Here is a 14,222-nt window from a genome sequence, read left to right on the forward strand (position 1 = left end):
ACATAGGCCTAAGCGAACGGTGTTTATTTATTTATTTATTTATTTATCCATATACGGTAAACACCATTTTACATTGTACATACATTGCAATTATTTTTTACAGATGGCCAAAAAAAAGATCTAATACTAAAAAGATCAGCTATCTACTACCTACACTTAGAATTACAAAACAAAGTTGAAAAAAATAAATATATGATAAATATCACAGCAAGTGGCAATAAAGAGTAGAGACTAGTTAACATGCAGGAACAATAATAACAATAAATATTGACGAAGTAGAGACTAACAATACGCAAACCCAAAATTATGAAACACTACAAAATGGAGGCAAAACCAGCAAATTTACAGAAAAAAAACAATGTGCAAAAGGTACGGTAAACTCTGAAGAAATATAAAAACTTAACAATAAGGTAACAACAAGACAGACCATAATATTAATAAATATGAAAAAGTAATGCACATAAGTGAGGGGAGTCGACGGCCCCAACACTACCACACACTTGAACAAAACATGCACTCACTGGCTTGGAAGTGAGGGGAGTCGACGGCCCCAACACTACCACACACTTGCACAGAAACATGCACTCACTGGCTCGGAAGTGAGGGGAGTCGACGGCCCCAACACTACCACACACTTGCACAGAAACATGCACTCACTGGCTCGGAAGTGAGGGGAGTCGACGGCCCCAACACTAAGTCATCGCCACACTCCTAACGAAAAGCTAATTAAAAAAAAAAAAAAAAAAATCAAACATGCACATGCTCCTCTGACGAGTAGAAGCTGGTTAGCTCCCTCCTAAGACGATTCTCGGAGAACTGAATGAGGTCGATGTAACTGGGCAGGCTGTTTCCCAGACGATGAAGGCGAGGCAGAGCACTGTGGTAAGAATATTGAGTCGAACAATGAGCTCTCTCAAAGAGTCCTCTGGATCGAACCACACGAGCACAGCGAAAATCAACCCTGCTCAGCAAATCCGGTGAATCAACCGAGGCTGTGATGATCTTCTTTAAGAGCAGCAGATCAAAGATTTTGCGTCTCGAACTCAGAGGAAGAAGTCCAAACTGACGTTCCATCTCATCCAGTGGTACTTCAAGGTAGCGAAAGCCCAGACTCACTCCAAGTACTCGGAGAAATTTCCTCTGTACACCCTCGAGAAGATCAACATGGCATATCAGGTATGGTGACCAAACTGGTGAGCAGTACTCCAACAAAGGGCGAACCAGCTGCACATACAAAGTCCTTAGGGCATGAGGTGAAAACCCATCTCGAGACATTCTGACAACAAATCCCAGAGCAGAATAAGCCTTCTTACTTATGTTTCTTAAGTGAGGTTCTGGACTTAGATTCGAGGAAACAGTTACTCCCAGATCTTTCACTGTAGAAGATTGGCGGAGAGTCGAATCAAATAAGGTATAGTTGAACACCGTTACATTCCTGCGTCGAGAGAAAGAGAGTACAACGCACTTAGATATGTTCAACTCCATCTCATTCTCCGAACACCACCGCAGCACATTGTCCAAGTCACTTTGCAGCTCCTCACATTCAAAGTCCGTTGTTACTTCCTTATAGATTTTAGCATCGTCTGCAAACAGCAACACTCTTGAATCCTTGACAGCATGGACTAGGTCGTTGATAAAGATTGAAAACAGTACAGGACCCAAAAGAGAGCCCTGTGGCACTCCAGATAACACAGGAAAGGCTTCCGATTCAAACCCATTATATCTTACAATAAGGTAGCGTCCACTAATATAGCTCCGAAACCACTTCAGCATAGGTCCAGCCACTCCCAAAATACCAAGCTTTGCCATAAGGTGATCATGGCTGATTCTATCGAATGCCTTTGAAAAATCTATATACACACTATCCACCTGGTGGTTTCTATTGAAAGCTGAGATAATGTCGTCATGATATGTTATTAAGTTTGTCGTTGAGGATCTGCCACTATAGAATCCATGTTGAGCTGTAGACAGAAAACTTCTGGCAAAGAAAGACAGACGAGTAAGAACCAGAGACTCAAACACTTTCGCAAGCGTTGGCTGAATCGCAATAGGCCTGTAATTCTTGATATCCGAGGGATTACCACTCTTTAAAATTGGTACAACGAAGCTTGTCTTCAGGCAGTTAGGAAAAACACCAGATGAAAGAAATGAATTAAAGAAGATTGTTATGTGCGGTGCAAGAATACAGCTACAGTACTTGAGTAGCGATGGAGGAATCTCATCGGGTCCTGCTCCTTTATTAGCATTCAGAGAGGACAAGACAGCTTCAACTTCTTCACATGATACAGAAAACCCAGTAAGAGATGAGAGGGTTGTAATTGAGTCTTCATATGAGGGAGACGTTGATGGTGGTCTAAAGACAGACGAGAAATGTTCAGCAAAAAGTCTGCAGATGTGCTGAGGTGTGTCGGCAGTTTCACTATTCAGGTACATCGAAGATACAGCCTTGGAAGTGTTCTTGGTGTTATTAATGTGACCCCAGAAGGCCTTAATATTTTCTTGCATGGAATCTTCTACCCGATTGATGTAGTTTCTGTAGCAAATCACAGTGAGTTGTTTACATTGAGTTCGTACACGACAGAAATCCATATAAATTTGTAAGTTTAAGGTCCTTTTGTAATCTCTATGAAGTAGTTTTTTTTGTAGAACTAGTCTCTTCAAGTCTTGAGAAAACCAACAAGGAAATGTAGATTTACCAAGACATTTTAGTGGAGTGAATGATTTTATTAGGAGGCTTAGCCTGGAACAAAAAGCCATAAATGACGATTCCATGTCCTCGACACAATTCAGTAATGGATACTCCCAATTTTGTAGATTATTGAATATTTCTTCTTTGTTGCTCTTGTTGAAGTCTAGCTTGTATGTTAAGTTTCTTGACCGTAATCTACCCGGGCATTCAATTTCAATTTCAAGGGAAGGGTGGTGTGATTCAACCGGGACCAAAGGATCCAAGGCCTGAGTAACCTCAACATGCTCCAAAGATGAGAAAACCAGATCCAGTAAAACTCCACGGTCGTTCTTGATGCCATTAAATTGCTGAAGTTCAAAAAGTTGAGCTAAATTGAGAATGGGAACAGAATTTGGATCAAATATAGTATTGTCGGTATCATCCCATATAGTATCAGGTAAGTTGAAATCCCCAACCAGAAGAATGGGACCATTAGAACCATTTGAAAGCATAACTTCTTCACATGCAGAACCAAACTGGAGATACTGATTAACAGGCTTGTTTGGAGGAAGATACACAGCACTGAGGAGCAGATAGGATTTTGATAATTCTATAAGCGTAAAAACACATTCAACAGACTGTATTTGGGGGAAAAGCTCCCTGCTAACCAATCTATTACTTATGGCAATCAAAACTCCACCACCACTCAGCTTTTGGGAAGTCCCTTCAGATCGGTCACATCGATAAACAGTAAAGTCAGTGAGACCCAGCTCAGCATCACTTATCTCAGGTAGTAAGTTGGTTTCCACTAAAACAATTATATCATAATCATGGGTTAATATAGAAAGCTTCAATTGATTTAATTTACTTCTCAGTCCATTTACATTCTGGAAGTAGATATTTAATTTCGACATCGTTTCAGACTTTACTCGTTTTTTGAAGAACCTTTCACAATATTTGGAACTCCATTGATGTATTTGATGGTTAGACTTAGGTGTTAGCGCCACTGCAGCGATGTTGCTGTGTGCAGTTGATAGTCACTAGGGTCTACTTCACTATATAATGCTCTTGGATCTGTTTCTAGTTGAACGGCCAAATGCTTAGCAATATAGGATTTTCTAACCCTGCAGTTGTAAAGCCTACCCAAAAACATAAAATTTCATCTGGCCATCTTCCTAAAACCTTCCAGCGGTATGCAGAATGTTCTGAGCTGCAGTTATTTTGATATTCCTGCTTTTTGGGAATCTTAGGCCGGCGCCACACTATCCCGTTTAGTGGGATGCAGTTGAGAAGGATGTGCTTTTCCCACATTGACATTACTCTGTCACACCATCCTGCTATACCGCAATATACTTTGAGTGAAGAGAGTGAGCATCACATGCTGTGCACTGTTGATAGCGACAACAGTAGGGATAAACACACGGCACAACAGGATGGTGTGGCTGCGCTCATTTAAAAGCATGTGTTTCAACTTTTGTCCCGTCGTCCGGTCGTCCCACTACACTGCCGCAGCATGCGGTGGATCCTGTCGACGCACCGCAACCTCAACGATGTGACTGCGCCCATTAAAACCTATGAGTTTGAATCATCCTGCTGAATGGCTACCGTTTGACCGGACCAGCGAAAGTGGATAGTGAGGCCTTATGAAATTAACTCTCTTTGAGACAACTTCAAGGTTTTACAATCAAAAAATTACAATGTTGCTGTGATTGCAAGATATAATCATGAAGCCACTGTAATCATAGGAGATAATCATATTGCTTGGTCGCCATGATCAGGGATAGTTCTGGAATCAAGAAGTCCCATTGGCTCATTGCTATTAATAAGGATTAGGCCTAGCTGTGAAATTTGTAGCACAATTAAGAGATGACAAATTATTTGGCTCATTCACTGCTATAGCCTAAGGATTAGGCCTATACGATAGCAGACTCTTCCAGTCCTTTCTGCGGCAAAGTACATGCATGTAGGCCTATCATGTTTGTCTTAATTTTTATGTCATGTGTAAGCTTTGTGAAACTCATTCTTGATGACCAATAAGTGGATCCTTTTGTTAAGCCTGAAGATGGTGGAGTTATAATAACTGCTGATACATATGCAGCAAGTTTCACCACACGATACTCTACTTGTTAAGAATTTTCTGATGGCTTACATTTAAGTCATTAGGTTCTCAGAATTACTCCTTAATACTGTAATATAGGGACCTGGCCCAGGTAGCTGCAACCTAGCTCTCGGGGATGCACGCAACTTGTATTGTCATCTGACTACCTTCCCTGTACATGTGTCTGTCACTGATGTCCACTTGTTTGAAGCTGCACACACACCTATGATACTTTCTTGGTTTGCGCTTGTTTGGTATTCATTTTATTGCAGCTTATGAACAATATGGATTTAAAGAGGACAATACATTTTTTGATAAAAGTGAAAGTTTGTAATCAAGCCTAGCTTGGATAGGCCTTCTGAATCTTTAGGTAAACCAAAGAAGAAAGGAAACGTATCTGACAAGGAAAAAGCAGGATATTGATTCCATCTTGATAAAAGAATCATACAACACGAAACGGAGTACTTTTTAGCGAGAAGGTCACAGTAGGGAGGCCATATGGTTATGTGTAAAAAAGACGAGATTTTGGCTGGTGGCCCCCACTATAATAGAGGATAAATATTAGCGGGCTTAGCAATAAATTGTAATCCTAGTATATAGCAGATATTTCTTAGGCCTACTGTATAATTGTTGTATAACTGGGACAAGCGTGGCTGCAACTTGTACAGGACGGTGGCTGCGACTAGTGAGATGGTGGTATTAGTGTGTAATTCGAAACTAAGTGGGATACCTTCAAGAATACAAGTAAGTAATTGTGCCAACATAGGCCAACTAGGCACCTTCCTAGTTTTGAGTGTTCAGCACAGGTTAATTAATGATGCAATCTAAAATAAAGGGAAAAGGCATTCACTAGGTTTTAAATGGTGGAAAAATGTTAAGGGACTTAAATGTACACCTATGTCTCAGAGGTTGAATAACTCTGTCTAAAATATACAACAATTTTATCTAAGTTAGGTTATACTTGAGAGGAACATTTGATTTTCAGTACTAAACTAAAACTTACAATAATGATCTTGATGTCAGATAACTTCCATTTATAAATGATTTTATCGATTGATTTGGTAAGAAATGATCATGATTATTCTATCGTCGTCACTTTTGACCTCACATTTCGTCTTTCTCTCAAAGCAAAGCATCTACAACTAGTCAGTGTAACAACACACTTTTTTGACATACCAACATTTATGGAAATGACAACTGACACTGACAACTGACAAGTAGTGCCTGACTCTGATTGAAACTTACTTTTATTTCCTCTCTTTCTGGTTTTATTTTGGCAAGTTTGACTAAATGTCATGAAGCTTCTGCTAAAATGGTCATAAATTACAAGTGACATCACATAACATATTATATTATAACAAGTGTTTCATAGTACATGACTAAATGCATGTCCGCCTTTAACTCCAGACAGGTGATATAAGCACATTAATTCGCACTTTATTGATTTAAATTTAAATTTATGAACATAAATTGTTAAAATATTGAAAATAAAACATACAGAATTGAAAACCAAAACAATCTGAATTGAAAATCTATGTACATTTTAAGCGGAGTCAATATTGTCATAGTCCAGTAACCAATCTTTCGTAAATACACAAATACCATTAGCTGCTTCCTAACAAAACAGCTGTTCAACCCTACTTGCGACGTTGCCACTTCGAAGGCCACGGCCTGAAGGAGGCGGCCGTGCCAAATGCCTGGTTGTCAATAATTTGTCAGACTAATTATGCATATGAAGTCTCTCGTCGTACAATCATAAAATAGTGTAACATTGCCTAATTTGGATTTTTATAGTGCAAAATTATAAGTCAAATTTGTTTCAAGTTGGCCTAACTCTAGGGAGGATGAAATGAGAGCGGAGCTGCAGGCACGGCCACCTTTAACTCCAGGCCACGGCCTGGTAGAATTGGCAACGTTGCAAGTGGTGTTGTCTAGCGCTAGTCGTCCCATAAGATTACATGGCAGACAGGTGACACCAGCTCATTAATTCGCGTATTATTCATTTAAATTTATGAACATAATTTTATTAAAAGATTGAAAATAAAATATACAGAATTGAAAACCAAAACAATGTTTAAATTGAAAATCTATTTTTGTACATTAAATTAGAGTCAATATTTTCATAGCCCAGTAAACAAGCTTTTGTATTCTTAAAAAATACACAAATTACCATTAGCCGCCTCCAAACAAAACAGCTGTTACAACCCTACTTGCGATGTTGCCAATTCGAAGGCCACGGCCTGGAGTTAAAGGTGGCTGTGGCTGCAGGCCGCCATTAAGGTGCTACCCCAACATCCTGCCATAAAAAAATTATCTGAGGTGGGAGGTTGTCGTGCACGCTCCCGTCTAGGTTCCCCCGACAAGGAGTCTCGACCACCTTGGGGAGAGGTTAACTAAAAAACAATAGACCTCTCATCCCAATGTAGAATAAGGTTGTTTTTTTGTAAGTGTGGCTTGAAGACGTTGAGGAATTGATTGTTCCGTCTGCAGCATGGCTACTTGATATATCTTACACGCTACTTGTAGTCTTACTAGTAGGTTCCAATTTAACTTAATTAGTTGTTGTATGGTGTAAAATTGTGTTGTGGAGGGGCCAGCATGTCAACCAAAGGTTATTTTTCATGCCCCAATCGCAACTAACTATAGGAAATCCTATACACGTGTTTTTGACCAGGTGCAGGAGCTTTTGCTAATGTTAGCGTTTATGGTTCATTGCCTGAACCCGGCTGCTTTAAACCAGACATAGCCCTTCTCTTGACCCAAAGTCTATCGCAATCCAGAATAATGTGTTTTGCAGTCTCATCAAAAGGCTGCTGGTTGCCCACAATAGCTTGAGTGAAAATAATAACCAACGATTAAAACAAACAGACGATTGTTTTATCTAATTAACCGTGATGTTAGATGTTACTCAATAATAGCAGAGATATTGTTTGATTCACAGTATAAGTTATAACAATATTTTTTATCTAAGAACCTTGAGGTTGGATTAGACTAGAATTTGGACTATTGCAGTCCTAGTAGTGTAGGTTCCGTATTTTATGTAATCATATACAGTACTAACACTACTAACAATGTACGTTACTCTGTGTAAGCTCTAACCCTGCATCTGGGGAGCGAGCTGGCGTAGTGGTTAGAGCGCGGGACTTCAGTCCTTGAGGTCCCGGGTTCGATCCCCACCAAGACCAAGCCATCAATGGATTTGATCTAAGTGATAATGCCGCAACCCCTAGGTCTAGCCTGAAGTAATGTGAAAAACAGTCCCAGGCTCGTGCCTAGTGTCCTAGGACAAAAAAATCCTGCATCTGGCAGTCACCAATTTCTATACTGGTAGGCCCTTTTTACTGCGGGTCGCCAGAATGTTATCCCCATGGAATTTTACCCCCAGGGCAAAGCTGACGTCACTATGACGTAGTAATTCCTGAGCAGTCTAAAGTTTGTTCACGGGCGGATTGGAAGTCTGAAAATAGATACAGAGTGCGATAAATTGGATTAGCAATAAAAACCGGAATTTTACCCCCTGTCCATATAACTAGCGTTTAGGCAACTGTAGATGTACGGCCTGGATTTCTAACCCAGGATTTTTACCTCCGGAATTTTACCCCTGGATTTTTACTCCCGGATTTTTACCCCCCAGAATTTGAGCTACTCATTTTATTTTACATACATATTAACCAACAGTTGGCCACAAACATCAAACTTAAACGGCGAAACCTGTTTACTAAGTTGAGATTACAAATAAATAAAGATAGGCTACTTAATAATAAAATGTGTAATATTAAATTTAAACTGAAAGAAGAAAATAAATCATTCTCACTGATTTCTATATCTGGCCAGAGGGTGAAATTCCGGGGATCAAAATCCGGGGGTAAGAGTCTGGGGGGTAAAATTCTGGGGATAAAAATCTGGGCCATACATTTTGAGCTGACCTCATACGAAGGGGGTAAAAGTCCGTGAAACTCAATGATTCAATGATTCAATGATTTATTCGGCCATTAAGCAAAGCAATAGGCTAAGTCAATACAATACAATACAAAGTAATTAAATAATAAATAGTCTCTTGATTCACAAATGAATGCATGTTAGATAAATATAATAATAAGGAAACAAATAAAACCATGCAAAACAAAACTGTAGCAAAATCATGCAAAAAAAACAGGCAAGAAAATAGCCATGCAAGGCAGTCAGTGCATGAGCATTACCTATAACAAAACTGGTAGTCCTACTTTATAAAATTCAGACAGGTCATAAAAAGGGTTTTCTGTCAACCAGTCCTTCATTACTGCCTTGAACCTTGAAATAGGCAAGTCCCTTATGGCTACTGGTAGGTGGTTGAAAAATCTGTAACCTGAAACAGGGAAGCATTTAATTGTTCTGCTCAGCCTGTGTCTATGTGCAAAAACATTTAAAGAATTTCTTGTGGCATAGTTGTGTACTTGGTTGTTTCTCAAAAGGTGCACTTCATTTGCCTTAATTTCTAAAAGACATTGAAAGATATATACATTATATACAGTCATGATGTGGTTTTGTTGGAACAGAGGACGGCAGTGTTCCAGGTACTGGGCTCCACTCAGCACCCTGACAGCCTCCTTTTGCAACACTAGAATTTTACTTACACCAGAAGAATGGCCCCAGAGCCTGGTTCCGTAAATAATGATGGAGTGGAAAAAAGCAAAATAAGAGGCTCGAATGAATTCCCCAGACAAGTCAGTACTCAGTCTTCTGAGCAGGAATATGACCCTGCTCAGCCTACCGCACACCGACTCTATGTGGTCTCCCCAGGTGAGGTGTGGGTCCAGAGTGAAGCCCAATAACTTCACAGGTCCAGTCTTTTCACATGCCATGTCCAGACTGAAGGTCATTGATTGGGTTTTGGACTCATTCAAAACAAGTTTGTTATCATTGAACCATGAGGTGGCCATGACAAGAAGGCTTTCAACCTTAGATCTAGAAATACTGAGGATGGGATCCTTGGCAAACAGGGTTGTGTCATCAGCATAAAATATGGCTCTACCAGACACATGGTAGTACAAGTCATTAATAGACACAAGGAACAGAAATGGGCCCAAAATGGAGCCTTGAGGAACACCATGATTCACAGACAAAAGAGAGGAGTTTCTACCTCTCCAAGATACTACCTGTTGTCTATTGCTAAGATAGGATCTGAGCACCTTGAGTGCATCGCCGCGTACGCCATATCTTTCCAGCTTCAGGATTAGGATATTGTGTGAAACACAATCAAATGCTCGTGAAAGGTCACAAAGCAAAACTGAGACATTTAATCTATTTTCGAGTGAGTTGAGCACAGTCTGGAGAAGGGAGTCCACTGCCGAGACAGTAGACCTGCCCCTCCTAAAACCAAACTGAGCTGGCACAAGCAGGCGATGGTCCTCAAAGTGCTCGTACAACTGTTCTAGCATAACAGCTTCAAACACTTTGGCAAATATGGGGATAATAGCAATAGGCCTATAACTACTGACATTGTCATGGGCTCCTTTCTTAAACACTGGGACTACCCTGGATATTTTCATTGCATCAGGAAAAATTCCCTCTTTCAGACAAGCATTGATCACATTTGCAAGGTGATTTGCAACATAGTGGACAAAACCTTTTAGTAGATCAGTTGACATATCAAAGTAATCTTTACTTTTAGATTGCTTGAAACTGTGAACAATTTTAATTATGTTAAGGGCAGTAACAGGCTTCCAAGAAAAGTCGAAGGGAACCAAAGGAACCTTTTCCAGGTTACATCCAGTACTGTCTACATTGGGGTTAGCCCCTTGTGAAATATTATTTACAGTGCTACAGCTGTTTACAAGTTCCTCCACAGAGTTAAGGAAATATTCATTAAAATCCTCTGCTTTAGCAAATTCACAACTAACAGGAGCTGACTTAGTCCTAGTTCCCTTAATAAAATCCCAAGCTGCTTTACAGGGATTAGGTGCCTGTGAGATAGATGAGGCCAGGTAAGCTTGTTTTGCCTCTTTTACTTTTATTTTATAATCAGTCCTCAAACTCCTTAAATAAGGTATGAGAGCAGGGCTACTTTTTGAAATATCGCTAACTAGGATTAGTTGATCTCTCAACTTAGACAACTCTGGATTGTACCAGTTACCAGACTTCTTAATTTTATTGTTTTGAGTAGGCCTACTATCAGTTATCTTTGTTTTGAGGGGGACACAAGAGTCAAAAGCATACTTAATGTTGTCAAAAAAATATGTAAATGACATACAAGCTGGAAGATAGGCCAGAGATTCATTCCATAAATTCTGATATGATTTCAACACATCGTGAAATGCCTTAACATTTGATGGGCTGAGTAACCTAAAGCTAACCTTAAAACTAAGTTTACCAGCTAACAGTTCCTCCCCCTTCAAGTCAAATTTAGGTCCAGTAGACAAACTTAGGATGACATGTTGATGGTCAGCAATCTGGTCTCTGCTAACCCAAGCACGATAGTTCCAGCAGTCAAAGTTGGTTAAGAATGTGTCCAGAGATGCTTTACCTCTTGTTGGCTCAATAATACTACTATAGATATTAAAACTACGTAGTAGGTTTAAAAAATCACGAGCCTCACTTGTAGGCTTTAGTAAATCTATGTTATGGTCAGTTCCAATAACCACAGAGAGACCAAGAGTGGTGAGATAATAAAGACATTGGTTCAGAAGTCTTAAGAAAGTGACAATACTACCACTTGGTGACCTGTACATGGTAACAACAACAAGAGATAGTTCATGTATTGCTACAGCTGCAAATTCACCTTGTACTTCAATAGAAAAGTTACTCAGGTCCAAAGGTATACAGGTTAGTTCATTGCGCACAAACAATGCCACACCACCCCAGGGGCGTGAACGACAAAAGTGGGATACAAGGTTGAGATTTGAAATTTTACTATAATAGTCTATTTCATCGTTTACCATCCAATGCTCTTGAATACATAGAATGTCAATTTTTTGTTCCATGCACAGAATTTCCAAAAGAGGAATTTTGTTTCTCAAGCTTTGGGTATTTACAGTACAAAAGTTTAAGATATTTTCACAAGCAGCACTGGGCTGACAGATCACATCCTTTTCCCTAAAAAAGTACGAGAGGGCACGTAGTCTCGGTTTTGTCTAGGCCTAACCTCAAACTCCTTAACTAAGGTACCTACTGGCCAAAAGGACGAATCGAGAACCCTGGTAATCTCCGCTGGAGATATTCCTACTTTAAAAGAACTGTACGAGTCGTACTTAGTATTTAATTTTACACACTCACCAGCTATTTTACTGTCTTGGAGGTATGAGGTAATTTCATCAGGTTTAGTGTCACTGGCCAATCTAGAAACGAACACCCAACTTTTCCTCTCAACCGCCCTAACCTTAGATTGGGAATTACTGGAATCGTTTAACTTACTCCCAATAATGATAGACTGCTTTCTATTGCTAGGTCGGGATTGTTTAGCCACTTTGTATTTCCACTCCTGATTACCAGATTTCGCGGTAGCCCTATCTCCAGTACCTTGTGTAGCCTGGGCATAGGACTTGGCCTTCACTGTAGGCCTATCAGATAACTTGGTGTTGTTTGGGTCTAAGTTTATACACTCCTGAGAGGTTAATGGAAAGTCAGTTACTTGTACAGCAAGATCTTCCTCTTTGGTGAAAGACTCAGGTAAAACTAATTGACTAGATATATTAGCTTCTAGGCCAATATTGACACTAGGATCAACCGGCTTTGTATGTGAATCCAATATTAAATCTAGTTTGTTGTTGATACAAGCATTATCAGAAACAACTTTGTTAACAATTTTAAGTAAATTCAAAATACTTGACTTAATTTCTTCGACATCTTCAGCCTTCTCAATGACTTTTTCAAACCTAACCTCACATGCACTACAAGCCCACTTGGACTTCTTACCTAATAAACTCATATAATTGTACTCTTCGCAACTTATTAGCACACATTCAGAATGATACCATTTACGGCAGAAAAATTCACAGAAAACTCCTTTACCATCATCTAAAACAGCATTTTTACAGACTGGACAGATATCTTCGTTCTGCCCACCAGCCATGACAGTTCCCGAGGCTGTACCCGAGGCTGTACTCCGGCCTGTACACTCTAGGGTTTTATAATTTGATGTGTTCTGATTAATTAAATTCACAACTGTGAAAATATACGTTTAATTCCACCTTTAATCCATCGGACTGATGTTGTGCAACTCAAAAGTTCGCGGCGGAATTTTACCCCCTGGTTAGTGATGTCAGTTTTGCCAAGGGGGTATAATTCCAAGGGGATAAAAATCCGTTACCCCTATGTGCATAGTGTACTTTAAAGTTAAATTGTATTCTTCTATACCAAAACATATCCAACTACATTATATATTTTCACACAAAGAGTGGATGGCTAACCCTTCCACTTGATCCTACCTTTAAAACAACAGAACTGTCAAGCTGCAACATATGTATCACTAAGCAAAAAAATTGTAGGGGGAATTTCCTCTCAAACCTCCTAAATTTTGTGGGTGTTATAGTATCAACATTAAAGTTTCTACTATAATGTTGTCTTCCACCCAGCTTCAGCTGAGTTTGTGTACTATTCTTGTAAATATTTATTTTGGAGATATTGGCAAGTTAATTTAATGCAATCAAATTTTTAAAGTACAATAAGTCCAATATATAATAATTGTTTTCATTAATATATATATATACAGGGTGTTTTTAAAAGAATGCCGGGATTTTAATCACTCGGGGACTACTCAAGATAATTAAACGATTTAAAGTCAAATTGAAGGGAAAAGAACAACGTTTTTTCCTCATTCTTTCATACAATTCAGAATGATTTAATAAAATTCAGGTTTTCGTCAATCTTATATGAGCATAAAACTGGCAATGTCTGTACGCTTAAGGCGATCGGCAGGTTTATCTGATGTCTTAACTGAACCTTTTTAGGCACTAACAGATAACATCATAAAGTGACCAATTTAGGTTTGTTCAGCTGAAGACTTCGACGGGCAATCAAATTTTTAGACGTATAAAACGTATAGTTACCTTGAATAGTACCCAAGCAATTATCATTTAAAATCCCGGCAACTATACTTATTTAATACGCAATTATTAATTTGTGACAATTACTCCTCCGAAACTACTGAACCGATTGACATGTTTTTGGTGTCATTGGAAAGAGCGTAACGTGAAGTTGTGCAGGAAACTTTCTTTTTATAGGAAAATAATTAGAGAGTGAGGCCTTGGGGCCCTTTAAAGTTTCGTATTTCTCCATAAGATTAACATGGGAAACAAACATTGTTATTATACTACAGCTGTTTGTCAGAAATGCTGTTCTGCTATTTAATTTAATTTGTTTACTAGGAGAATTGTTTCTTGGTGCCATGTGGTCAATGAATTATACTTTTGCATATATTTTAAATGCTATACACCATATAAAATGATAGTACTGTAATACATTAAGAGATCTTAATTTAAA

At 39.1% G+C, this 14,222-nt stretch overlaps 1 protein-coding gene across 2 annotated transcripts in view; it reads right to left on the reverse strand.

The window, feature by feature from the left end:
• LOC128982831 (regulator of nonsense transcripts 2-like) overlaps window positions 1-5,848 on the reverse strand; it is a 46,951-nt gene extending 41,103 nt beyond the window's left edge. For both annotated transcript variants that reach the window (XM_054401859.1, XM_054401858.1), the window contains exon 1: window positions 5,770-5,848. The gene's annotated coding sequence lies outside the window, so the exon portion shown is untranslated. The remainder of the gene's footprint in view (window positions 1-5,769) is intronic.
• Between the last annotated feature and the right edge of the window lie 8,374 nt (window positions 5,849-14,222).

The sequence above is a fragment of the Macrosteles quadrilineatus genome, unplaced genomic scaffold (assembly GCF_028750875.1).
Source record: "Macrosteles quadrilineatus isolate MER2022 unplaced genomic scaffold, UCM_ALF_1.0 Scaffold_1__1_contigs__length_201487025, whole genome shotgun sequence".
Taxonomy (NCBI): Eukaryota; Metazoa; Arthropoda; class Insecta; order Hemiptera; family Cicadellidae; genus Macrosteles; species Macrosteles quadrilineatus.